At 46.3% G+C, this 27138-nt stretch overlaps 1 long non-coding RNA gene across 1 annotated transcript; it reads left to right on the top strand.

Moving 5' to 3' along the window:
• The first annotated feature begins 1225 nt into the window (after positions 1-1225).
• LOC122698215 lies at positions 1226-26344 on the top strand. Its single transcript, XR_006342287.1, has 4 exons — positions 1226-1352; positions 3454-3536; positions 20467-20584; positions 25894-26344. It is a non-coding gene; the product is annotated as an uncharacterized LOC122698215 (long non-coding RNA).
• The last annotated feature ends 794 nt before the right edge of the window (positions 26345-27138 follow it).

Genomic DNA, 27138 nt, shown 5'->3' with positions numbered 1-27138 from the left:
GTCAGCAAAGGGAAAAAGGAGCAGTTGGATTTGTTAGGGGAAGCACACTGATTGAAACCGCTCACCCTGGCCAGGCACCATAGTAACCATTTGCGTGAGTTGTTTTATGACAGGAGATCCTGATAAGGAATACGGAACTAATAAGCCACCACCAACCGGAAGAGTTCGGGAAAGGTCAAAAAGAGACACCGCGTGTCTGTCCACTTCCCAGAATCCCTCTCGCTAGCATCCATCTTGGCTGATGCGTGCGCCACCAGGAAATTCTCTGAATTAGAATGATTGGCCAAAGACTACCCGGAAACTAATCCCATCACCATAAAACCCAAGACTGCGAGCCAAGCGGCAGAGCAGTTCTCCTGGGTTCCCTTACCCTCCTGCTCTCCACCCGGGTGCCCTTTCCCAATAAAATCTCTTGCTTTATCAGCACATGTGTCTCCTCGGACAATTCATTTCTGAGTGTTAGACAAGAGCCCAGTTTTGGGCCCTGGAAGGGGTCCCCCTTCCTGCAACAGATTCATTCAGGGTTGAAATTCTTACGAAATCCACGTGACAAACAGACAAGAGAGCAAAGGAGATCAGGGTGGTTGCAAGGGTGTTGTTAAAGTTATGGATCATGAAAATAAACAGGGTCAAAAATGAAGAAAGGAGAACTATTAGGAAGTAGAAAAGTCAATGGCCTGGTGGTGCTGAAAAGCTGGAACGACGCCGCAGAGGCGCTGGTGAAGTCTGCAAGCTGACTTTTGCTTTCAGGCACGCTCATTCCCACACAGGCTAACCCTGGACATCTCCTAAACAGGGAAAGGGGTGATGTTTAGCTCAGAAGGTAGAAAAACGTAACAGCTTTGAAGCCACAACTAGGTTCACATCTCTGCTTCACCACTCGCAATAAGCGTGACAAGAGCAATTCATTTACCCTGAAACTACGTTTTCCCTTCTTCAAAGTGGGAGAAAAATATTATCGTATGATGGTGAGAGGACTTGAGATAATGCTCGTAAAGCGGTTAACACAGTCCCTGGCACACAGGAAGCGCCGAACACGTAAAAGCTGTTACTTTTACATTTGAAGTGTAAAACTTTCAAGGAAGGGTTGAACGCTTCCTAACCCAAGGACATTTCTAAGCGCAGTCTGTTTCACAGACCGGCTGGATTACTAGGCGCATGCGCGTGTCCGCGAGCTACTCCTAGGGCGGGCGCTGCTCATGCGCCGGAAGTTGCGCTGGGAAGCCAGCGCGGTCGGTTCCGCCCGACTCTAACATGGCGGCGCCCTTTCTCTGTTCAGAAGTGCCGTCCCGCCTTCTCGCGGCCGTGACGCCCCTCACGCTGCGGTGGGGTCCGGGACATGGCGGGTGAGGGTGAGCAAGCATCGGGGCCGGGGGTGGGGTGGGGGTTGTCCCAGGAATCGGGCGGAGGCGGCGGAGGATGGGGCGCGGCTGGACGCCGGGGATGGTTTTGTGGGGGAACGGAGGGAAGTGGACTGGACCGGAACCGGGACCGAGGGGACCCGGGACTGAGGGGGCCCCGCACAACGTGAGGGTGCAGGGCGCTGCCCGGCGAGCGGGCGGACCGGACTCGTCGTCCGGGTGAGGCAGCGCGAGTCGCCTCCGGGCGGACACCCAGCTGGTGGCAGCTCCGCCCCCGCCGCGCGGCTGTCACCGCCCCTCGAACCGGCGCGCCGCCGGGTGGGTCTTCTGAGGCCGCGGGCTGGCGGGCTGCCGGCGCCGCGCCCTTTAGCCGGCGGGGTCGAGGACACGTGCCTGCGAGGGCCTGGAGGAGCTGGTCCTGGTGGAGACCGATGCTGCCCATATGGGATCATATCATTCTTTCGTTCGGTCGGCAGACAGTGGTTCAGCTCCTCGTGGATTCTGAGGATGGAACGAGTGACCCAGACCGGCGTCGTGGTTACAAAGTTCGGCTGTGGAACCAAGCAGCCGGGTTTGAATCCTGTCTCGGTGCTTGCCAACTGTGTCCTTAGGCACGTTGGTTCCTCACCTCCTGCCTCAGTTTCCTCATTCTTAAAGAGAGTTGAGAATGAAATCTGCCTCCTAAACCGATTATAAAGGTTCAGTGAGATAACAGGGGTAAAGTTCTGAGAAGGCTTGCTGGCACAAAGTAAATGCTGTGTGTGCTTGTTGCTGTTATTTTTTGTATCATCATCATCACCCAGAACTCAGAAACTCACGTGGGAGACATACAGAAACGTAGGCAATTCTGATCTGATGGAAGAAAAGCAGAAAAGTTCTTGCTCTGGAGACACTGAGTAGAGGTTTAGGTGAATCCAGGAAGGCTTCTATTCCCCAGGAATCAGAACTGAAGGATGCTTGGGAAGTGCAGGCAGAAAGAGTATTCTTAGTTGAAGATGTAATGTGTGAGAAAGCTGCCTGGGGACAGAGATGAAAGAGACTAGTCTATGGTCTGGTCCTCAGGGGTCTTGTTTTGGGGAAGGGAAGCAGGCATGGGGCATGAGGTATCCTTAGTTCCCCAACCACGGATCCTGTAGTGGAATCTCCCCTAGGAGGCTTTTAAACCTAGCTGTGGACTTGCAGTTTTGGGTTAGTGAGGACACATTTAAGAATCAGATTTGTGGATTAGAAAGATCACTCTAGTGAAGACTAAAGGGAATGGCCCTGGAGGCCCGTTAAGAGGCTGCTAGAACTGTGGCAGTGAGAGATGACCATGGCCTTGAGTTAGACTAGAGGCAGAACGTGGGGAGAGATGTGTTGGAGGTAGACTTGACCAAAGTTGGTGATGACTTAGATGGGGGATTTAGTGGCTGGGGGAGAGGTCCGGGTTGGCTCCGAGTTTTTGACTGGTGGATGTGATGCTGCTCGCTGGGGTAGGGAACAGAATGGGGAGGGGGTTTAAGGAGGGAAGACAAATTTTGTTTTGAACATGTCTGTAGTAAATGCAGTAAAACATTCAGATGGAGCTGTCCTGTGGTGATCTAGCATCCATCATAGGTCTCTACAGTTGTGGGAAGGGACATGTCACCGGGGTGAGGGTCTGGAGTGAGAAGCACGGGATCTGGGACATTCCAGGGGAATGCTAGTGCTGCAAGACTACTTGGGCACAGCCTCGTTGCTTTTGCTCATCAACCTTGTGCTGTGCCTTTTGGTCAGCAGGCTTTCCTGAGTGTAGGGGGCTTTCCCGAGTTTAGGGGGCTTTCCTGAGTGTAGGGGGCTTTCCCGAGTTTAGGGGGCTTTCCTGAGTGTAGGGGGCTTTCCTGAGTTGTGGGGACTGGGACTAGGTTTATTCATCTTTGTGTTCCAGCTCTCCAGCAGAGGGTCTGGCATGCAGCAGCCCAGTGACAATCCAGTGTAATATTTATTGAGCACTGACTTTGTTGTGCCAGGCTCTGCGCTCAGTGCTCTGCATTTGCCTGTGTTTGGTGGATACAGAGCAGCTCTTAGAATCCCACAGGTTCTCATCAGATTTTCCACTTGGTTTTTGATTCAGGTAATGATCTGGAGGAGGAGAGCCAAGCTGGAGTTTCCCCCGTCAAGCCGTCCAGAGTAGCCTGGGCTACTTGGAAATCTGAGGTATGTCTGTTAAGACTCAAGGATGAAACAAACCAGGAGGTCAGTTTGTCCGTCCTTCTCTAGGCGCAGCGTGATTCAACTCACCTTTTCAAGAAAACTTTCTTTAAAAGTGTACAGTAATGACAAAATCCTAGGTAGTTTGGTTAGGAGAATGTTGATAACGTTGTCGTTTTGCTGACAAAGATCTTGCTAGGTTAATCCCTGGGCAGTGTTCACACCTTGTTTTAATTACATACAATCTAAAATGCTCCAAAATACAGTGGTTGAAAGGAAATAGAAATTTATTCCTGTCCCTTAACAGTCTGGAAGTGGGCAGTCCAGAACTGGTCAGGGCAGCTCACTCTGTTCTGTGAAGTCATCCAGAAGCAAGGGTCCATTGATCATGTGGCTCTCCTTGCTCAAACCCAGGCTTCCATCTCGTGGACTGAGCAGGCTGCTCTGGCTCCTGCCACTGTGTATGCACTCCGTATGGCAGAGAGAGAAAGACAGAGTAGGGAGCACATACCCTTTCCTTTTAAGGTTCTAATGTTTAAATATACATATTTTTGTACAGTGTGTCCCCAAACCCCTGCCTCTGGTGTACAACCAAAGGAGGAATCACGACTGTTCCAGTGCTGGAGGGAAAGCTGGCTGAGAGCACCTGCTCTGTCCCCAGTGTGACTGGATTGCTGACTCTGACAGTAGGCCCGAGGGAAGTCCACTCACTGGTGAAACCGGGTGGGGTGTGTTCCTCAGGCCTCTGGGCCCCTGAGGCAGGCCCCTCTGGCTTTGAGTTGTTCATGTTGCTTGGGCCCAGCGAGTCCAGGCTTGCTCACACAGCTGGTGTTTTCTGTGCTTGACGTGTCTACACTGCACTGGGGGCTCAGGCTGTGGAGATGAGGGAGCTGGATCCCTGGATCAGGGCGCTCTTAGCCACATGGTAATCATGGTATGTGCTTCCCAGGTGGCTTAGTGGTAAAGAATCCACCTGCCATTGCAGGAGATGCAGGAGTGCCCCTGGAGGTCAAGAAGTGATCCTAGAGGAAGAAATGGCAACCCACTCCAGTATTCTTGCCTGGGAAATCCCATGGACAGAGGAGCCTGGCAGATTACAGTCCATAGGGTCAAAAAGAGTCAGATACAGCTGAGCACGTGTGCAATCACAGTACAGTGTCGGAAATGCCAGCAGTCTCTTCAGAAGTTGTGTGGAGCACAGAAGGATGACTGATGTTGGAGGGCTCTGTGAGGTGGTGAAGAGTCACAGTCCACGACGTGCTTTATTTAGTCTTTGAGTCCACAGTTGGTATCTAGTGTTACCATGTGTTAGTTAGGAGAGGATGATCTAACAACAACCTGTGAGGGTCAAGAGAGAAAGCGTGCAGAATTGAGGAAGAAAAATGCCTAGGATAGGAAAGTGAGTGACCCTCTCAGGTCTGACCCGGTTCCTGTCCTAGGTAACTCTTGGCTGCGTCTGTGTGCTCATGCATGTCTGTATGTGTGTGGAGGGGAGACATTTTAAAGGGTCACGTGCCTTGATTTTGTTGCACATAAACTGAGCCTTCAGTCTAGAATGCTGAAAGGGCAGCCTCTGTGGACAGAGCTTCAGTTGGGACAGTTTGCCACAAAAAAAACCCAGTCTCTGCCATCCTGGAATTCCCCCAAGGATGGTGCCACACGGGTGGCATAGGTTCTCAGACCTGGTGTCTGGCAGGGTAACGGACACCACCAGAGGAAGGGACTCCAACCTCACAGGAAATGAAAACCTCCAAGCACATTTTGTGCACAAAGCATATCATCCTAGAGACCGTAATTTACCATAATCTACTTTCACCAGCCACATTTTTCAATGATTGAAATAATAGAGGTCACAAAGAGTAGGCATTTTAGCAGCGAGTGATTTTGGCGTTTGCTCCAGGTGTCTGGCCCTCTCAGAGGTCCTCGTGGGTATCAGTAGCTTAAGAGTCTGAGGGCCGCCTATGGTTGACCTCAATGATGTAGTCACAGATGGTACAGAAAGCCCGGACATGGGCTCTTACATTCACACCCGCTTGTTAGGAGTTGGAGAGGTCAGCCTTGAGCTTCAGAGGAAGGAAGCGGGGGCAGGGTTAGAGCTGAGAGTTGCTCATTCGACTCTAAAGAGCAGTGTGCAGAGGCTCAGAGGTGGCACTTCCTGCTGGGAGTCTGCCGAAAGCAGCCCTGGTGGGTTCATTGTCACCTCAGAAATGTACTCAGCTTCTGGTCTTAAAAGCTCTGGCAGTAGAACCTGTTCCCCCTACCCCACCCACCCCACTTCCTCTACTGACCCGATTCATCTAAGCAGTACCTTTCCTGTCCTGAGTGGAAGGCTCCAGGGCCCAGTGGGAAGTTGTCTCCAGCTCAGAAGCCTGGCTGCTGAAGCATTTCTCATCTCTGTAGTCTCAGGGCTGGGTGGGCCCCTGTCAGAGACTTTCCTGGTTGAGTATAACTCAGTCAGTGGCCCAAGTTAATGCTTCAAGTCACGGCTTAAAGTCAGAAATAACACTGGTTAATTCTGTAAGCTGTCTTGCTGAATACTGAGTAGATAGAAAAGAGTATGTAGCGCCTGAAGGGTGAGCATGCAAGGAGCACCCGTACACCCGCCACCCGGAAGAGTGCTGCCTTTGCCTCTGCAGTGCCCCTCCCTGGTCCCGCCCCACTCCCACCCACGGAATCACGGAGTTCGCTTTTACTGTTTTCATGCTTTTCTTTTTTCTTTACTGTTTTTCTGGTCCCGTGGCTTGTGGGATCTTAGTCCCCTGAGCAGAGACTGAATCCAGGCCATGACACTGCAAGTGCTGCGTCTTAACCACTGGATCGCTAGGGAATTCCTGTCTCTTGCTTTTCTTTAGTTTTACCACATGTGTTTGTGTTGCTAAAGAATGTCACTTTATTTAATTTTACATGTTTTTGAACTCAGTACATCATCTTGTTTTTTTCAAGGTCTAAATTTTTTGCTTAACGTGTTCTTGAGAGTAATCCATGTTGCATATCGTTTTCACTGATCCATGTTCTGTTGTGTGAGAATTTACGTATCCTTTCTATTTTTGACGGACATTTGTTCCCAGTACTTTGCTGAGACAGACAGTGGTACTATGACCATTCCTGGGCGCGTGTGTGCAGCCTTCAGGATACACCCCAGGGAGGAGGACTGAATCCGAGAGTGTGTGCCCCTGCAGTTTGAATAGAGTTACACCAGGTCATTTCCAGAGTGGTGTCCCCAGTTTACAGTTCAAGGGACAGTTCTTCCCACTTCATGTCCTCCAAACAGCGGTATTGTCAGATTTAAGCTTTGTACTAATCCGTTGGAAGCTCAGTGATAGCTGCTGTGGTTTCGGTTTGCATCTTCATGGTTATCAGTGGGTTGAGCATCTTTTCATGCACTAATGGATTGTTCAGCTTTCAGCCTCTCTGAAACAGCTGCTTAAATCTTTTCCCTCATTGTTTTATTGAATTGTCTTTTTATTATACAAAGACCCCCCCCGCCCCACAACCATCCACTTCCAGTTTGTGGCTTGTCTTGTCAGTCTTAATATTTTTTAATGAACAGAAATTCTTAATTTTAATGTCATCTATTAACTTTTTCTTAATAGTTAGCACTTCTTATTTCTTTTTAAGAACTTCCTCCCTACTTCAAGTTTATAAAGGTATTTCCCCATATATTGTCTTCCAAACATTTTATGATTTTTACCTTTTACACTAAAGCCGTTAGTCTGTTCATAATAATTTTTTATATGGTTTGAGATAGGAGCTAATTTTTTTCCTGTTTTTAAATAAGCACATCAGATTAAGCCAGTTCTATGTACTGAAAAATAAATTCCTTTCTTGTGGATCATTAAAGTCACCAGTAACCATTATTGTACATCAAGTGTCCACAAATGTATGGGTCTTTTTCTGGGCTCTTTACCATCTATCTCTGTCTGTGTGCCAATATCCCATCGACTTAAATTCTAAATTCTTTTTTTTCCCCTAATTTTTATTTATTTATTTGGCTGTGCCAGGTGTTAGATGTGGCACGCAGGATCTTTGATCTTCTAGTTGTGGCACATGGGATCCTTACTTACAGGTTGCAAACTCTTAGTTGCGGCATGTGGGATCTAGTTCCCAGACCAGACGTCAAACCCAGGTCCCCTACGCTGGGAGCAGGAGTCTTAAACACTGGGCCAGTCTTAGCCAAAGGGACCAGAGAAGTCCCTTTAAGTTCTTATATAACAATTCTTGGTATCTGGTAAAGCTTTGGCTTTTTGCTATCTTCATTTTAGATTGTGCTTATCAAATTCCGTAAAAATTGTTGGAATCTTTTATTAGAATTGCTTTGAATTTTATTAGAATTGAATTTATTACATATCAATTTGGATAGGGGTGATGTTTTTATGATACTGATCTTCTGATTCATGAACGTAGCATATCTCTCAATTTACATAACTTTGCAAATTCTAACTTTAGTCAGTGTCTTTACACTTTACTCCCAAGCAGTTAGGACCTTAACACACTTTAATTCCTAATACTCCTGCCTTAACTTTTATTCCATAGGTGTGTAGTTTAGTTATTTTTTAATTTTGGAAGACATCATTAGTCCTGTATTTGTTTAGATTCACTTGTTTCTTATTTGTTTGATTTCATTTTCTGGCTGTGCCGGGTCTTCACTGCTGCATGGGCTCTCTCTGGTTAGGGTGAGCAGGGGCTGCTCTTCCTTGTGGCTGCCGGTGGCTTCTCTTGTCGCTGAGTGCAGGCACGAGGCTCACGGGCTTCAGTGGTTGTAGCTCGTGAGCTAAGTATTTGTGGTGCCCTGGCTCAGTTGCTCTGTGGCATGTGGGATCTTCCCAGACCAGGGATTGAACCGATGACACTTGCATTGGGAGGCATATTCTTAACCACTGGATCACTAGGGAAGCCCCTAGATACACTTATTTCTTATTGACTACTTTAGTTGGTCCTTACTCCTTCTTGCATTGAATCCTTTCATTTTGGGATTTCTCTTTATCTACCTGAAGTGTATCTTGTACAGTGTGCGACTTTGGGCTGCAGTCCCTGGGGCCTGTCTAGTGGTTACAGATTGTCCCAGGGGGACGGTAACCCTCTCCTTCTGGTGCCGTGACTTGATATAGGCTGTTTTCTGTGCCATCTTCTTTCCACTAAGATGTAACCCTTTGGGATCTTGCCTTATTCTGGAGGGCCCTCCCTAGAGACCTCCCTTTTTGGGGGGAGCGGGAGAACGTGCTCAGTTCTGCAGATGCCCTCGCTGCCCACTCTCAAAGCTCCACTTGCTATCTGAATTCCAGCCTTTGCTTAAGTTTGTTTGACATGTAAATATTCCTTGCTGACTTGCCAGTTCTTTGATGCATTTTAAAAGATGTCATACAGTTTTCCTTCAACATTGGTAGCTGTTTGTAGTGAGAGTCAGCCGGGGTACCTGGTATGCTATGTTGTTGTTTAGTCGCTAATTTGTGTCTGACTCTTTTATGACCCCATGGACTGTAGCCCACCAGGCTCCTCTGTCCATGGAATTTCCCAGGCAAGAATACTGGAGTGGATTGCCATTTTCCTTCTCCAGGGGATCTTCTTGACCCAGGGATCAAACCCAGGTCTCCTGCATTGGCAGGTGGATTCTTTACCAACTGAGCTATCAGGGAAGTCCCAGTATGTAGTTCATAGTTGATGTTCATGTCCTATATAGTTCATGTTCCTGTTGGAAATCTTAAGATTTCCACTATAAGGAAAGTTTTAGATGAAAAAAAACAAAACAAAACTGCTTAGGGCTAGGTAAATATGTCATTTTTATTTTCATTCACATGGCATCTGTTATACTTCAAATGCATGCATTTGTAATCTGCAGTCTTATTAAAGAAATCATTTGCTCAACATTATTAAATCTGAACAGTAGACGGGACCTTCAAAGTCACTAACCCTCATGAAGAAACAAACCCAGAAAAAGTCACATGAAAACCGTGTGCTACATTGAAGTTCAGACACATACATCTACCTCCTAATAATTATTAATAGTATTCAACTTACTTCTTTATTTCGGATTCTTGATCTTAACTAATACCATGGGAGCGACTAATCCTTCCTGTGGAATTGTCATGTTTTATCTTCTTTCTCAATGAAAGCCGATTTGCTCTTCCAAAATCATCGCGTTCTTTGTAGAAAGAAGGTGGCTTTTGCTGTCAAGTGTGACATGTGTCTGCCTTGCCTTCTGGTTACTATTGAGTGGAAGAAACATTGCAATTTGCAGGGCCTTTTTCTGATATTTTTTCAGGTTGAAGCTTTATCTGTCATGGGTGCCTGGCTTACTGATGAGATTTTATATCCATTTTTATTTTCATTATTTTAAATTTGTTTTTAAAATTTTTTATTTGGTTCCGCCGAGTCTTAGTTGTGGCACACAGAATGTTTAGTTGTGGCATGCAAATTCTTAGTTGTGGCTTGTGCGATCTAGTCCCCTGACCAAGGGTCAGACCTGGACGCCATGCACTGGGAGTGCAGAGTCTTAGCTGCTGGGCCACCAGAGAAGTCCCTGTGTCCATTTTCAGAAGCTAGGGCAGGTTGGTGAGCGCTGTGTTCCCCTCTTTCCTCTTCTAGATCAACGTTGCTGGCCTGGGCTTTGTATAATGATGATGACGGCCAGCAGCAGCTTTGTGAGGGGTCACTTTTAGTCTGAGCAACTGTTACTTTCCAATGAGTTACCCCTGGGCATTTCCTCAGGGCAAGTGTCATTTAGAGCCCTGCAGGCCTTGTGAATATTAAGAGGTTTTTAGTCTATTTTAAAATAGATTAAAAAAATATATATATGTATATATATATATTAATCTGTCAGCAGTGGCCTGCTTCAGGGACAGGGGCTTTGGCTGCAGCAGACCTGGGTCACTCAGGGTTACCCACCATAGAGCTGCCGAACAGACAACCCACAGACTGCAGAACAGTTACACCAAAGAAGTTCTCATACTGTTAAGAAAGTTCGCGGACCCACAACAGATTTCCCAACCTAGGGACCTGGCAAACAGACTGAGAACCCCCAGGGAATTTGACTTTGGAGGCCAGTGGAATTTGATTACAGAACTTCCACAGGACTGGGGAAACAGACCCTTGGAGGGTACAAACAAAACCTTGTGCACACCAGGACCCAGGAGAAAGGAGCAGCGACCCCACAAGAGACTGAACCAGACTTGCCTGTGAGTGTCTAGGAGTCTCTGGCAGGGGCGTGGGTTGGCAGGGGCCTGCCATGGGTTCAGAGGCACTGAATACAGCAGTCCTGGCATGTGTCCTTTTGAAGGAGGTCGCCATCACTGCCATTACCCGCGTCACCCCTACCATAGTTTGGCCTCAGGCTAAACTACAGGGAGGGAACACAGCCCCACTAACATCAACAGAAAATTGGATTAACGATTTACTGAGCATGGCCCCACCCATCAGAGCAAGACCCAGATTCTCCCACAGCCAGTCCCTCCCATCAGGAAGCTTCCATAAGCCTCTTATCCTTCTCCATCAGAGGGCAGACAGAATGGAAACCACAATTACAGAAAACTAACCAAACTGATCACTTGGATCACAGTGTCTAACTCCTCAATGAAACTATAAGCCATGCCATGTGGGGACATGCCATGGTGGAGAGTTCTGACAAAACGTGGTCCATTGGAGAAGGGAATGGCAAACCACTTCAGTATTCTTGCCTTGAGAACCCCATGAACAGTACGAAAAGGCAAAAACATACGACACCGAAAGATGAACGCCCCAGGTTGGTAGGTGCCCCATATGCCACTGTAGCCAGATCAAATGTGCCTTTTCATGGGCAGTGGACATACTGGATGTTAGGACTTTGCTTTGTGTCTAAAAAGCAGACAGTCTCTGGAAATTGATCCGAGTTGTGGAGTTGAAACCCATGTGCAGGGCAAGATCTCCCAGTGGACACTGGCTCTGAAGCTTCTGCACAGGTGATCATATTGTGTCCAGCTTCTTGAGACTGGATTCTTTCACTTAACAATATACATATTAGATAATGTTTATCCTTGTCCTTTGGGGTGATGGCTCATTCCTTTCTTTTGCTAAGCAGTATTTCATTGCATGTGTATGGGAGGAAAAAAATTTTTCCTGTACTATTCTAGGTTCTTAGTTGAGACTTCCCCATTGAAAAAAAACACAAAAAAAACACAACAAAGAAAAAATATATTACCAGGAAAAAACCCAGAAGTTTAATAACATGTCTACCTCCTATTTATTGATGAAAGTGAAAGAGGAGAGTGAAAAAATTGGCTTAAAGCTTAACATTCAGAAAACTAAGATTATGGCATCTGGTCCCATCAATCACCTCATGGGAAATAGATGGGGAGACAGTGGAAGCAGTGTCAGACTTTATTTTTTTGGGCTCCAAAATCACTGCAGATGGTGACTGCAGCCATGAAATTAAAAGACACTTACTCCTTGGAAGGAAAGTTATGACCAACCTAGACACCATATTGAAAAGCAGAGACATCGCTTTGCCAACAAAGGTCCGTCTGGTCAAGGCTATGGCTTTTCCAGTGGTCATGTATGGATGTGAGAGTTGGACTGTGAAGAAAGCTGAGCGCCGAAAAATTGATGCTTTTGAACTGTTGTGTTGGAGAAGACTCTTGAGAGTCCCTTGGACTGCAAGGAGATCCAACCAGTCCATCCTAAAGGAGATCAGTCCTGGGTGTTCATTGGAAGGACTGATGCTGAAGCTGAAACTCCAATACTTTGGCCACCTCATGCGAAGAGTTGACTCATTGGAAAAGACCCTGATGCTGGGAGGGATTGGGGGCAGGAGGAGAAGGGGACGACAGAGGATGAGATGGTTGGATGACATCACCGACTCAATGGGCATGAGTTTGAGTAAACTCCGGGAGTTGGTGATGGACAGGGAGGCCTGGCGTGCTGTGATTCATGGGGTCGCAAACAGACACGACTGAGCAACTGAACTGAACTGAACTGACCCTGGAAAACTGAGTCACTCCCTGAAATGCTCAAAGCCATCACCTTACATCCGCCCGCAATGTGGGAGACCGGGGTGCCATCCCTGGGTTGGCAAGATCCCCTGGAGAAGGGAACGGCTACCCACTCCAGTATTCTGGCCTGGAGAATTCCATGGACTGTATAGTCCATGGGGTTGCAAAGAGTTGGACAAGACTGAGCAACTTTCACTTTCATCACCTTAAATGCCATCTTCAGATGCAAACAAAAGGAAGACCTTGGGGGAGAGGGAAGCCATTATGACAGGTTATCATGCAAAACACAGTAAAGAAGCAAATGATTGTTTGCAGATTTAAGCCTGAACTTTGCCGTTGATAAGAGCTACTTGAGATTTAATCATCTATTTCTGGTGCAAAGAGGGACAGCCCTTAAATGCGGAGCTTTCTCCATTGTAAATGTCCTTCACAAAAGGGTAATCACTACTCAGTTTTCTCTCTTTTTTTACACTGAAATAATCCTTACGCCAGAGAGTCATATTTTGGGGTGGCATATTCTAGTCGCCTTTGACATGGATGTACTCCACTTTGTTTGCATGCTTCTGTTGAAGGATATCCCGATTTCTTCAAGTTCTTAGTTATTATGAATAGTGCTGCTGTGCATAATTGCATCCTTATTTGAGTTTGGAGATGGATTTTCAAAACAGTTGACTAAATGCTGAAAGCATGATTGTTGGATACCAAGGTGAAACTTGCTTAGCTTTGGAAAAAACTGCCCAGCTGTCTTACAAAGTGACTGTGCGTGCATCCCAGCAGTGAGGGGGAGTTCCTGTTATTCCTCACCCTCCAGCAGTGGGTGCTGGCATATGTATGGAGCTTAACAGAGCTCACAGGTGTGGTGTGAATGGTGTGGACCTAACGGAAGTGGAAGATATTAAGAAGAGGTGGCAAGAATACACAGAAGAACTATACAGAAAGATCTTTAGGACCCAGATAACCATGATGGTGTGATTACTCACCTAGAACCAGACATTGTGGAATGCGAAGTCAAGTGGGCCTTAGGGAGCATCACTATAAACAAAGCCAGTGGAGGTGATGGAATTCCAGTTGAGCTATTTCAAATCCTAAAAGATGATGCTATGAAAGTGCTGCACTCAATATGCCAGCAAATTTGGACTCAGCAGTGGCCACAGGACTGGAAAAGGTCAGTTTTCATTCCAATCCCAAAGAAAGGCAGTGCCAAAGAATGCTCAAACTACTGCACAATTGCACTCATCTTACACGCTAGCAAAGTAATGGCTCAAAATTCTCCAAGCCAGGCTTCAACAGTATGTGAACTGTGAAGTTCCAGATGTTCAAGCTGGATTTAGAAAAGGCAGAGGAACCAGAGATCAAATGGCCAACATCCACTGGATCATCAAAAAAGCAAAAGAGTTCCAGAAAAACATCTATTTCTGCTTTATTGACTATGCCAAAGCCTTTGACTGTGTGGATCAGAATAAACTGTGGAAAATTCTTCAAGAGATGGAAACACCAGACCACCTGACCTGGGCTTCCAGACAACTGGAGGGGGAGATGATGCTGATGGAAGCCGGGTCTCCTCAGGACGCACTGGGGCTTCACCTTTGGGACCCTGTGGCGTCCTTTCACATTGACAGGAGCCCCATCTCCTCAGGACCTGCCGGGAGCTGGAGGTCCTGAAGGAAAAGGTGAGGAAAAGTTGGAGAAGGGTCTATTCAAGTCCTTTTTCCATTTAAAACCTTGGGCTGTCTGCAAGGGCTTGCAGCCCCGCTGGCCCAAGCCAGGCCCGCCACGTGGTTCTCCTGGTGGCATTGGCCTTGGCGAGTCCAGCCTGGCACGGTGTGCTTGCAGAGGGAATTCATGCACCACACATTGCTCGTGGTGGGGCATGGGCACGCTTCCTCCCTGGTGCTGGCGGGAAAGGGACAGATGCCCGGCCAGCGAGTGCATGGACTCTCCAGCTACACGTGGACGTGGTCCGGGTGCGGCGGGGCTTGCTCGGCCCTGGCTGCGGTTCCCCCGGGCCCTGTAGTGAGGCCCGCGCCTTTCCCAGGAGCGCCCCTTGCGTGGGTCTGGGGCCGAGGGCGCCTGGTGCCCCTGTGCGCCTCCTCCCAGCTCCTGCCGTGTGTCCCAGGCGAGCTGGTGGGGGTCTTGGGAGCCAGCGTACGGTGGATGCGCGTGCTCCTTTTGTGGGTTCCTGCTCCCGCTAGGGTCCGTGTGAACCGCAGTGAGGGGGCTGGAGCTCAGTGACGGTGCGTGCAGGGAAACACATATTACATCCACCTGCTGGCACAGCCTTGGCACCCCCTAGCCTGGCGGTCCTGGGAAGGGCTCACCCTTGGGATAAGGTTTTGAGGGCATTCCCAAGCCTACCCCCTGGCATAAAGCTCAGTTATGGTTTTCCCAAGCAGCCTAGTGCCCCCAGTGAGGTCTCTGTAAGCAGAACCTGAGAGGGGCCGTTGCTGTGAGAGTGTCGCCTTTGGCCAATGGAGAGTCCAAGGTATTTATCCTTCATGGAGATCTCACCTGTTGGGACCCCGGGAAGCCCCACTCTGGATGGCTGGCTCAGCCCTGCTTCCTTCTCTTTTGCAGTCTTGCCAGCCCTTGGCCTCTTGCTGGAATGGGAAAGGGAAAAGTGAAAGTGGAAGTTGCTCAGTCATGTCTGACTCTTAGGGACCCTGTGGACTTACAGTCCATGGAATTCTCCAGGCCAGAATACTGGAGTGGGTAGCCTAACCCTTCTCCAGGGGAGTCTTCCCAACCCAGGGATTGAACCCAGCTCTCCCGCGTTGCAGGCAGATTCTTTACCAGCTGAGCTATCAGGGAAGCCCAGGGAAAGGGAAGGTTTTCAGAATTACCCCTGAGAGGGGCATGGATTAAAAAACCTGGTGGCCACCCAGTGGAACAGAAGGGGGGAGGGCACCTTGCTGTCCTTTCAATGTGGAGTTGTGGCTGTCCTGTTGAGGGGGCCTTTCTATGGAGACCATGTGCAATGAGTTTGGTATCTTGGAACTGAATAAAAATTCATTTTAAACGTTTAAAAATTTTAAATTATGTTGTTCTTTGGCTTAAAAACAAAACCCCTGGAACCTCTAGCTTTTTTGTAAATTGAGGGCTAGAAACTGAAGGTCTGTTTTCCTTCCACTGTGGCATTCTATGAAGAAATGTGCATTTTTTGAGAAAAGAGTGAGAAAAGGGAAGGAAACGGAAAACCCAGTGGTGCCCCAGCAGTTTGGCAAAGGCCCTGGGAGGTCACTTGTAAATGCTGAGCTATTGGGAACCTACAGGCAGTCTCTTCCTGTGGCTGATGGGCACAGAGCTCTGCAGGCTTGTCCTTTGCATGGGTGCCCTTGTTTGTGGAAATTCAGCTCAGAGCCATCTCCTGATGAGTAAGAATTTCCTAGACAAGTTTCCCAGGCAAACCCCACAGGGCCAGGGGCTCCTTCCGGCATTGTATCTGTCTGTCTAACTGAAAACCAGTGAGGACATATTTTTCTTTAAATCTGGCCCATCATTGCAGGCCTTAGAGTAGGCCTGGGTGATATTTCCCCTCTCCCTCAATACCCTTGGTTTCCAGGAATGAATTATAGTCAGATGTCCATGTTTTTACAGATGAGGAAACAGACCCAGAGAGGGTGGAGGACTGTCCAAGGGAGAATGGGATGTCCTTCCAGGAACCCTGGCTCCTGGGTTTTTGATGAACTTTCTACACAGCATGGTCTTGAATCAGCAAGGGTTGACATTGAGGATAAACTATGGGTGAAAAGGTAAACGGCTTTTTTAAAGAATGTGCCTACCAGCTGTGCGTCTTACGGAGTATTTTCACTGCATCCCCAACCTCGGGAGAGTGCTGGGCACAGGGCAGATGCCTCATAGTTTTTATTGAATAAGTTCAGTTTCACATAATTATATCCATGGAAGGGTCAGCAACACTATGAGGTCTATTAGAACAGTGGTCTTCACAGTTGGTACTTCACAGATCAGTAAAGAAAACTTTATTATGAGGACTGTAATAGAATTGCTAGGTTTTAAGTTTATCCCACATGGATATTTAAAAAATGAAACAAGTCTCTCCCATCATATCCAAGGCTATTGGAGGTCTGTTGAGGACCCCTCGCAAGGGAGGTTCTACCTATTGGGACACCCCTGCTTTGGCATCTTCCTAAGCCAGCAACCTGGGACAGCTGAGTACACTTGAAATTCCTTCCTTGACTTCAGGTGTTTTTGTGGAAGACAATTTTTTGATGGACAGGGGTGGAGGAAGGCTTTGGGATGATTCAAGTGAATTATATTTCTTGTGCACTTTATTTCTATTATTATTACACCAATTCCACTGCAGATCAGCAGGCATTAGATCCTAGAGGTTGGGGGCCCCTGCTTTAGTTCCCCCTTTCATCCTCTACACAGCTCCAGCCTGCTTCCTCCTTCCGCCTGCAGAACTCTCTGGCTGGGCTTTTCTGAATATGATGACGAGCCTCCTTCCCTCACTTCCTTTCCTGATCCTGAGTCCCTTCTCTTAACTGGGTCTCCCTGCTCTCCATTTAGGCACCTTTGCACGCTCTGCATGCATTCCACCAGTATCTCGAGTATGTTTTTGTCTGATAGTTTACTATCAGTAGACCCTCCGTGGCCAGGTGTCTATTTCAGTCTTTACTAGTTATGAATGGGCTTGTTTGCTCTAGCGTTCTTGGACAATTGAGTACAGATTCTTTGTCAGACATGCATTTTTTTTTTAGGAAAACGATTGTATTTATTTTTGGCTGTGTTGGGTCTTCGTGTGTGGGCTTTTCCCTAGTTTGGGTGAGCGTGGGCCATATCCAGTGGTGTGCGGGCTTCTCACTGCAGCGGCTCCTCTCGTTGTGGGGCTCACGGGCTTCAGTAGTTGCAGTGTGTCAGCTCGGCGTTGTGACATCCAGGCTCTAGCGCACAGGCTCCGCAGTTGTGGCACACGGGCTCCATAGCATGTGGGATCTTCCCATGCCAGGGCTCACACCTGCATCTCCAGCACTGGCAGGCGGATTCTTTACGACGTTGCCACCAGGGCATATTTTAGATTCTAGTTTTCCACACATGTATCTGGTGAGAGAGGCCGGGATCAAGAGGCCTGGCACCTGGAAATCCACAGCCACAGTTCTGGCTGTGCTATCAAAAGCTCTGGGGCCTTTGGCGAGTGCCTCAACTTCCCTGGGACTGTTTCCTCCCCTCAGAAATGCCCTGCTGTTGGACTGTAGTCCACCAAGCTCCTCTGTCCATGGGGTTTCTGAGGCCAGAATACTGGAGGGGGTGCCATTTCCTTCTCTGCAAGATAGTGTTTTGAAGATACTTTCTCCTGGATTGTGGTTTTCATGAAGGAAGGGGGATCCCTTCCAGGGCTTGAGAGTGGGTTCTTGTCTGACACTTGGAAATGAGTTGTCCGAGGAGCGGAGTGCTATCCAAGCGAGAGGCTTTATTGGGAAGGGCTGCCGGGGCGGAGGGCAGGAGGGTGAGGGAAATGGAGAGAACTGCTCTGCCACGTGCCTCACAGTCTCAGGTTTTATGGTCACTGGGTTAGTTTCTGGTTTGTCTCTTGCCAGTCATTCTGAATTGGGATCCTTCCTGGGGGCACACGCGTCACTCAGCCGAGATGGATTCCAGTGAGGAGGATCCTGGCAAGTTGGTAGGACCTCTGGACTGGAGTCTCCCACCTCCTTTTGACCGCTCCAGAATCCTGGTTGGTGGTAGCTTGTTAGTTCCTGGTTCCTTACCAGGACCTCCTGCTGCAGGATGACTCCTGCAAGTGGTTTCTCTGGAGCCTGGCAATGGTTGGTGGTCAGTGGTTCCCTTAACAGTTTGTCTTTTGGTTTTCTTGAATAAGGTCCTTCACCAAGTAAAGGTATACATTTTTAAAAGTCAGTGTTTTAATTAATTTATATTAAAAATTTGGTAAGTTGGCTTTTTTTGTTATGTGTTGGAACTCATCACCAAACCACAGGTCATGTACACCTTTTGTTGTTTTCTAAAATTTTTATAGTTTTTTAATTATGGTGTCAGTTGCAGAGTTTGTGTTTATGTTCATTTCATTCCGTATTTTTTTAAAACATATTTACTTTTTTATTTTTTAAAAATTTATTTGTTTTAATTGAAGGATAATTGCTTTACAGAATTTTGCTGTTTTCTGTCAAACCTCAATATGAATCAGCCATAGGTACACATATATCCCCTGCTTTTTGAACCTCTCTTGCATCTCCCTCCCCATCCCACCCCTCTAGGTTGATACAGAGCCCCTGTTTGAGTTTCCTGAGCCATACAGAAAATTTATTTATTTTTAATTGATTGATGATTGCTTTACAGTATTGGTGTGATTTCTGTCATACATCAGCACGACTTAACCATAGGTGTACATGTGTCCTCTCCCTCTTGATTCTCCCTCCCTCCTCCCGCCCAGTCCCACCTCTCTGGGTCATCACAGAGCCCCAGTGTCAGCCCTGATTGACCGCAGGAGTGGTACCGCAGATTCCTGCTGGCCGTCTTACTCACCCGTGTTGGTGCACATGTTGCTCTCCATTCACCCCCCACCTCTTGTCCTCCAGCCTTGTTCATAAGTCTGTTGCCTCTGTCTGCGTCTCCATTGCTAATCTGCAAACAGATTCGTCAGTACCAGCCTTCTAGATTCCATATATATGCGTTAATGTATGATATTCGTTTTTCTGACTACTGCTTAATAGGCTCTAGGTTCATCCACTTCATTAGAACTGACTCAAATGTGTTCCTTTCTATGGCGGCATTCCATACAGGCTCTGATTGTTCCTTACCGTGTTTTGAGGAGGGTCATGGAGCTGTTCTGCTCCATTTCAGTTTGGATTTCCAGTCTGAGCGCTCACCGCAGAGCTGCTTCTGGGGGAGCCCGCTGGGCTGTGTGAGCGCGGGGCTGCCTGCTCTTCTCCAGCGGCCCGCAGGGGGCCCCAAAGCCCCCTCTGACCCGCGGGTGCAGGACGCTCTGCCTTCAGACTGGGCTCGGTGACCAGCTGGCGGGAGCTTTGTCTCAGGGCCATCAGGGCTCGGGCTTCTGGATAACAGGGCTGCTTCCAGGCTGAGAGGAGCGGGCTTGCCTCAGTGCCCGCCAGCAAGGAGGCACTGCAGGAGGGAAAAATGAGGACGAAGTAGACGTTTCCTGTGTCCAGCTGAGCGCTGACCGGAGGTCCATCGCAGCGGACTCAGGGGGGAAAGCGGTCCATGTGCCAAATGGTGGGGTTTTAGTTAAATTTCTGTTAGATGAGCTAGAGGATGACCAGTGATGTTCTTTAGTGTAGGTGGCCAGTTTTCCTGTCACTGTTTCTTGAGAAGACTGTCCTTTCCTCTTGGCACGTTCCTGGTTTGATTTTCATGAACTGACCACGTACATGCGGGTTCATTCCTGGGCTCTCTATTCTTTCCTCGAGTCCATGTGTCTGTGTTCGTGCCAGATCCTCACTGTTGTGGTTACTACAGCTCCGTGATGTGGTTTGAAGTCGGAGAGGAAGATGCTACCAGGTGTGTTCTTTTTCTCAGTCTTTTTGGCTTTTCAAGGTCCTTAGTTACAGACTAATATTAGGAATATTTCTATTTCTATGAAAAATGCCATTGGATATTTTTTTTGTGATTGCAGTGCATTTGCGGATGGCTTTGGTTGGAATGGACATTCTAATTACTCATTGTTCCAGTGCTTGAGTGTGGAATAAATATATTTGTGTTTTCTTTGGTTTATCAGTGCTTTCTAGTTACCTAGTTTCTATCATATGGAAATAGACTACTGGTCTTTTATGTTCTTGGTTAAATTTGTTGCTAGATGTTTTATTCTTTTTGATGCAATTATAAGTGGGATTTTCTTAATTTTTTTCTGATTGTTAGTAGTGTATAGAAACACAACTGATTTTTGTATATTGATTTCAAGTTATTCAACTTTACTGAATGTATTCTAATACCATTTTATGAAGTTATGTAGAAAATTTTATTTGTAAAATCTGTTTCTCCTGCAGTAGGTCATCCAGAGGACGTAAGACATGGTGGCTACTAATGGACTCTTTCCATGGTGCTTCTTCATGCCATACTCCTGCAAGGACAATGATTATCACAGCTTCCCTTGAACTTGATCCGGTAAGTCTTGGCCTCTATAAGAAAGTTTCATGCCTGTCTTACCTGATTTTCTTTTGTGTATTGATGTGGTTGTTTTGAAAAATAATTTACTTTCCAGTAATCTAGAATGTAGAGAAAGCTCCTAATAATGGTAAAAAGTACTTCCGTTTACCACATCACCTAAAATACTCCATGTGTTTTATCCAAAATGAACGCTTTCTTCTGCGGAACCAGCACGTAACCACCGAAATCAGGAAATCATATGGTTTCCACATTATAATGTAATTCACAGGCCTACTTCCACTTTCCGCAGTGTCCCAGTTGTATGAATATATCTTTTTTCCCATCCTCATCTAGTTTTTGTTTGGAGTGTTACTGAGATTTTTGGTCATTTGGACAACCCTGGTGGACTTAAAGCAGACAGGTGAATATGCCATCATAGTGGCCTTTTCTGTATGGAATTTTTTTCACTAAAAATGTTTGTAATGTTTATTCATGTTGTAACATGTATCAGTACTACATTCTTTTTTGCCATTGTAATTAAAAATAAATAACATGCCATTTACCATTTAAATCATTGTAAACATACAGTGTTGTAGTATGAACTAATTGACTTGTACAAGCCAGTTTAGTAACATGTGTACCTTGTGTGTTCTTTGGAGAAACCATTCAGTGTCTAAGGCTTTGCCCTCCTAAAGAAATGTGCCCAGGTTCAATCCTTGGTCAAGGAACTAGATCCCCCATGCCACAGCTAAGAGTTTGCATGTTGCAGCTAAATATCTGGCTTGACTAAATGAAGGTCAGCTCGGCGCAGCCAAATAAACAAATAAAAACAAAAGGAAAGAAGGGTATGGTTGTTGTGCAGATTTACATCTTAGCCTTTCCTATTGATAAAGAGTTTCTCAAGACTGTCTTCCTTCTATCTGGTATGGAGAGAAACTGCCTTTGAAATGAGATTTCTCTTGTCAGTGTGACTCACAGAAGAGCCATCTTGACCTGGGTTTCAGAGATGATCATGTGTCCTCTAAAAAAATTAATTAGCTCCAAATAATTCTCATGCTTTTAATTCTCATGAAATTAAAAGACACTCCTTGGGAGAAAAGTTATGACCAACCTAGACAGCATATTAAAAAGCAGAGACATTACTTTGCCAAGAAAGGTCCGTCTAGTCAAGGCTATGGTTTTTCCAGTAGTCATGTATGGATGTGAGAGTTGGACTATAAAAATAGCTGAGTGCTGAAGAATCGATGCTTTTGAACTGTGGTATTTGAGAAGACTCTTGAGAGTCCCTTGGACTGCAAGAAGATCCAACCAGTCCATCCTAAAGAAAATTAGTCCTGAATATTCATTGGAAGGACTGATGTCGAAGCTGAAACTCCAATACTTTGGCCACCTGATGTGAAGTACTGACTCATTTGAAAAGCCCCTGATGCTGGGAAAGATTGAAGGTGAGAGGAGAAGGGGATGGCAGAGGATGAGATGGTTAGATGGCATCACCGACTCAATGGACATGAGTTTGAGTAAAGTTTGGGAGTTGGACAGGGAGGCCTGACGTGCTGTGATCCATGAGGTTACTAAGAGTTGGACACGACTGAGTGACTGAACTGAACTGATGTATGTTCTGGGACAAACACTAACTCCCCACTCAAAAACTTGAGTTTTGGGGAAAGCTGTCACTTTGGAGATGAACGGCTTGGTAATGAATCAGTAGGGAAGAGAGAGGACGAGATAGCTGCCCTCCCTACTGGGAATCAGGCGGTCCCAACTATAGAACCAGACTGGGACTATAACACAGCTAAAGGAAGATGGGATCAGAGTCATTTTGTCCGATGTGTTCTTGAAGGACTCAGGCAAGCGCGTGCTAAGACTTTAAACTCTGCCAAATTGGCAAACACAGAACAGGAAGAGAAGGAAGCTCCTGGTAAATTCCTAGATAGACTGAAGGAAGCCCATCACAGATTCACTGAGATTGATCCTGAAAGTGAAGAGGGGAGAGTGATAGATAGATAGATTAAAGGATAGGTTTCTCACTCAGTTGGCTCCAGGTATCCACCATAAGCTATTAAAACAGGTGTATGGACCAGCAGTCTTTAGATAATCTGTTGCACCTGGCTCGAACAGGGAATATGAGGAAAAGAAAGAAAGGCAGAGAAAGACAAGGGAACAGGCGGAAGCCCTTGTTATGTCTGTCAGAACCGTTCTTAAACAGCCTGAGAAAAATGCCCAGAGGGACCCAGGTGAAAAGGGATGGGCTTGCTATTACTGTGGAAAGGAGGAGCACCTCAAGTAGGATTGCCCTCAGGTGTCTAAGCCGCCCCCAGCTCCATGTTCTGTCTGCAAGGGACCACACTGGAGAAGAGACTGCCCCAAGAGGCATAGGTTTTAGGGACCTAGGTTTCAAGAAAACCAGGACTGAAGGTGCCCGGGGGTCCCCACACAAGCTCCCATCCTAATCACACGTGAGGAACCCCAGTTACTAATAACTGTGGGGGCCAATCCGTCGATTTCCTTTTACACACTGGGGCAACTTACTCTGTGCTTATTGAAGCCCCTGGTCCACTTTCTTTCTGATCTGCTTCCATAGTGGGACTGTCAGGACGAGCCAAACGTTATTATTTCACTTGTCCTCTAAGCTGCAACTGGGACTCTGTGCTATTTTCACACAAGTTTTTGATCGTGCCAGAGTCTCCCTCACCCCTTTTGGGGAGGGATATACTGAGCAAGGTCCATGCCTCTGTTTTCATGAATATGGAGCTGTCCCTTTCTCTCCCATTAATTGAACAAAATGTAAATCCTAGAATGTGTGCTGATGGAAAATCTGTGGGTGGAACACAGAATGCTATTGTAGTTGTCAAGTTCAAAGACCTGCACTTATTTCCACATCAAAAACAGTATCCACTGAAACCTGAGGTTAAGGAAGGTTAAAACCCATCATCAAGAATTCAAAGGAGCAGGGACTATTAATTCCCTGTAACAGTTCATGCAACACTCGTATTTTGGGTATAAAGAAGTCAAATGATAAATGGAGACTAGTTCAAGATTTACAAATAATAAATGAGGCTGCAGTTCCTTTACACCCCATGGTGCCTAATTCTTATACTCTATTGTCTGAAATCCCTAAATGAGCCAAATATTTTTCAGTATGCTTTCTAGAATTAAACCTATACTAAATCATCCCCTACCTGTGACTTTAAGACAATTGAGAGGATTTTTGGGAATCACAGGCTACTGCTGCATTTGGATTCTGGTTATGGGGAATTTACCCGGCCTTTATATAAACTTATAACTGAAACTCAACAAGCCCAAACCGACAAACTGGTGTGGTCTCCAGATACTCACACGGCTTTTAAGGCTCTTCACACTGCTCTCCTGCAAGCTCCTGCTTTGAGCTCGCCCACAGGGTCAGACTTTAATTTGTTTGACACTGAAAGAAAAGGTATTGCCTTGGGTGTTTTGACACAACCCTGAGGGCCTCACCAGCAGCCTGTAGGAGTGGAATCTTAAACTGTGAAGTTAATATTTGGATGACAGACAGTTGGCTTCTTAAATATCAGTCACTGTTGTTAGAAGGACCAATAGCTAAGCTTAAAGTTTGTGGGAACTTAAATCCTGCCACTTTCCTTCCTGAGAGGGAAAATGAGACACCTAACCACTATTGGGAATTTCTAACTTTAAACTATGCAGCTTGGGAAGACTCCATTTGACAACCTGACATGAAAATATTTATGGATGGCAGTTTTTTGTTTGGGATGGGAAGCAGGTTATGCCATGATGACAGCTAAACAGGTTTTAGAAGCAAAATCTCTCCCCCAGGGAACAAGTGCTCAGCTAGCAGAGCTTGTGGCTCTGACTGGAGCTCAAGAGTTAAGCAAAGGGCACCAAATAAATATCTACATTGATTCTAAGTATCCTTATTTGACTTTACATGCTCATGGTGCAATATGGAAAGAAAGACAGTTTAAAATGGCAACAGGAGAACCTATTAAGCATTTCAGAGAGATCGAGAGACTTCTAACTGCTATATATTGTCCTGAAGAAGTAGCTGTTATGCAAAGGGCACAGCAGGGATGGGCGTAAAGTAGCCAAGGATAGTCAGCTGGCTGACCGTGAAGCCAGAAGAGTGGCACTTTATGAAACCCCTTCACTGCAGACGCCTTTGATCTGGACAGGTCCTATGAAACAGGAAAAAACCACAATATACTGCAGAAGAATTACAAAGATACGAGAAAAGAGGAGCAAAGATTACTGATAAAGGATGGTTACAGTCCGAGGATGGATGATTAATAATTCCTGAAAATGTTCAATGGAAAATTCTTAAGGGTTTACACCAGAGTTTTCATTTAGGTGTTGAAAGTACTTACCAGATGGCTTCTCGTTTGTTTGAAGGTAAAAATATAATGAAAACTTTAAAGAGCATTATCAAAGGATGTGAAGGTTGTCAGAAAAATTACCGAAAGACAGAAAAGCTAGCAAAATCTGGGTTACAACAAAGTGGAAAATATCCTGGAGAGGACTGGGAAATTGATTTTACTCATATGCCAAAAGCAAATGGACATTCTTGGTTACAAGTTTGGGTGGATACTTTTACTGGATGGATTGAGGCTTTTCCCTGTCGTAGTGAACAGGCTAAGGAGGTTATAAGGATTTTAATCCATGAAATTATCCCCAGGTTTGGGCTGCCACGGAGCCTTCAGAGTGACAATGGCTCCGCCTTTACAGCTGCTGTAACTCAGGGGTTGTCAAAAGCTCTAGGAATAGAATGTCACTTCCCTGTTCCTGGAGATCCCAATCCTTAGGAAAGGTTGTAAAAGCTAATGACATTATTAAGAGACCTCTGCACAAATTAACTTAAGAGACGCAGGGCAATGCTTAAAAGTTCTACCCATAGCTTTAATGAGGGCTCGAACTGCCCCCCAAAAGGAGGGACTGTCCCCCTTTGAATGTATTTATGGAAGTCCCTTCTTATTCACAGACATTGTTTTAGACCCTGTAGCCTTAGAATTAACTAATTATTTAATTCAGCTCTCAGCTTTTCAACGGGCATTAAAGGAACTCTGGGAGGTGACTTCTGACCCAGGCTCTGAGTCAAGCAAGCCTCTATTTGAGCCAGGAACCAAGATCTTGATAAAAACATTGGGGTCTGGGGACCCATCCCTTGAGCCCCTCTGGGAAGGCCCTTACCAGGTTATTCTTTCTCCTCTCACAGCAGTCAAAGGGCCAGGAATTGATTTGTGGGTACCTCACACTTGAGTTAAGAGGTGGCACCCTGACCAGAACTAAGTGATGTCATTTTATGTCTTTACTTCCTATGCTCTGACTTTACTTTTCAGATGGGCCTGATAATCTATGTGAGCCTGCTTCTGCTGACTCCAAAAGTCCTGAGTCTGCTGTTTGATCCTCAAGACAATACCTTCCTGTCCTGGGCTCACTCCTATGCCACATTCCACAATTGGTCTAACTGCTGGGTCTGTGGAGCACTCCCCTCTTCATCAGTGGAAGGCTTCCCATGGTGGACATCTCCACTTCAAGGAAAAGACTTTCTCCAAGTCTGCAAATACCTTCAACAACAGCAACCATATGTGATGCCTCTTCTTAATCTGATGACATCTAATAATCCTAATATGGACTGGTGCAACACTTTGTACCTTAACTGTGGACATAATGTGACTTTTAACTTTGCTGATTGTTCTGTTCTTGCTGTTTGCTCCCTGCATCTGTAACTGCGTAGCTGGATTTGTTTCTAGCTGCATGAAGGCTTTTAAGTTACAAATGGTTGCTCAAACTCCTGGCACTCCTCCAACTACTACTTGGGGCCCCTGGATCAAAGACCCTCAATATGAGGGTTAGGAGGATATGTTGCCTCACCAATTTAGAGATGATGCCCCTTTCCTTAGGCAACATAATTCTCCTAAAAGAAAAGGGGGGAACGAGAGGGTAACAGGTAGGAAGGCCTAGGGGTCGCCAAATGGAGGAAATAAACTACAAGTGTCAGATATTTGGCTTCCCTGATGGCTCAGTTAGTAAAGAATCCCCCTGCAATGCGGGAGACCCCGGTTCAATTCCTGGGTTGGGAAGATCCCCTGGAGAAGGGAAAGGCTACCCACTCCAGTATTCTGGCTTGGAGAATTCCATGGACTGTATAGTCCATGGGGTCACAAAGAATCGGACACGACTGAGCGACTTTAAATGTAAATGTAAAATGCAAATTTAAAAAGAGGTTTCTTTAAAATTCTGTGTTGCCATGATGGCCCCTGGTTCCGCCTGAACTTAACTTTTCTCAAACCTTGAGCTAACCAATGCATTTTTCTTATGGAAATGTTTTTCTTAAGCTATGTTAATGAACTATTATTTACCCTAGACTCTGTCTTTCTTCAAGTCAGTTCCGCCTAAGACTCAGTACTGACTTGACAAACCAGTGTGTTTTACGCATGCAAATGTTCTCTTAAGCTATGTCAATGAGACTATGTTTTTGCTTGGAAGCCTGTCTTTCTTCAGGATTCATGTTGATTGTTTATGGCCAGGACAGCTCACCTTGGGCCAGTGTTATATGTGGGTGAGAGGCCTGGTGCCAGCCT

The sequence above is a fragment of the Cervus elaphus genome, chromosome 8 (genome assembly GCF_910594005.1).
Source record: "Cervus elaphus chromosome 8, mCerEla1.1, whole genome shotgun sequence".
NCBI lineage: Eukaryota > Metazoa > Chordata > Mammalia > Artiodactyla > Cervidae > Cervus > Cervus elaphus.
Note: the sequence above shows the minus strand (reverse complement) of the source record. Positions and strands in the feature narration are given on the sequence as shown.